The following is an 832-nucleotide window of genomic DNA, read 5'->3' as shown; positions in this document are numbered from 1 at the left end:
GACTAGAGGTATGCAGGTTTGGCCCTCTTGCCCTGCCAAGTGACCTGTGAAGTCATAATCTCATTTTCAGAACTCCCCACAGGATCAGTTCAGGCTTTATTTGAGACTGAATTAATAACTGGACTCTGTCTATGTCCCACTGGCTCCCCTCTTTTCCCTTGCCACATGCTAATCTCCATCTCAGAGTGGGCTCCTCAGAGAGCTCAGCTCTGCAGTGCACTGCTCTACATGCTTCCTGATTTCTTTTCCCAACGATTTCCATCCTGACAGCCCTGGAAGTGGGAGATCTGAGCAAATAATCAAGAAAGTGACACAAGCATAAGGGAAATAAGCAGAGCTCAGTATGGGGACTGAAGACTGAGCTATGGGAAGTAATGTCAGCCACAAGGCAGAGGTCTGTCTGCGAGAACCAGGGTAAAGACGAAGGTTGAAGCAGCAACAGCTGTAGTATTAAGTAAGCTTGTTAAACATCCTCTGGCTGGGGTCAGGATTCATCTCAGAGTCTGGGGAGCTTGAAGCGTATAAAGGTGCAGTAAGAGAAGAGAGGATATTTGGAGCCTAGAATCTGGTCAGTGTGTTAAATGTAGAGACAGGAAATTAGGCAAGTTAGTCAGCATTTACATACTCACACTGCTGCTTTTGGGAAAAGAATCAAGCTTAAGGAGCAGTATGTATTTTATTTGCTCCACTTGACAAGGATTGCCCAGCAGAATTAAAGAGTAATTTTTTTGACCACACCGTTCAGCTTTCAGGGTCTTAGTTCCCTGACTGGGGATTGAACCCAGGCCACAGCAGTGAAAGTGCTGAGTCCTAATCACTGGACTGCCAGGGA

General features: G+C 46.3%; 1 non-coding gene across 1 annotated transcript; it reads right to left on the bottom strand.

Moving 5' to 3' along the window:
- Positions 1-760: 760 nt before the first annotated feature.
- On the bottom strand, positions 761-832 carry TRNAE-UUC. Its single transcript has one exon. It is a non-coding gene; the product is annotated as a tRNA-Glu (tRNA).

Source organism: Oryx dammah, unplaced genomic scaffold (assembly GCF_014754425.2).
Source record: "Oryx dammah isolate SB20612 unplaced genomic scaffold, SCBI_Odam_1.1 HiC_scaffold_14, whole genome shotgun sequence".
NCBI classification, from domain to species: domain Eukaryota; kingdom Metazoa; phylum Chordata; class Mammalia; order Artiodactyla; family Bovidae; genus Oryx; species Oryx dammah.
This window is presented reverse-complemented; position numbering and strand designations above follow the sequence as displayed.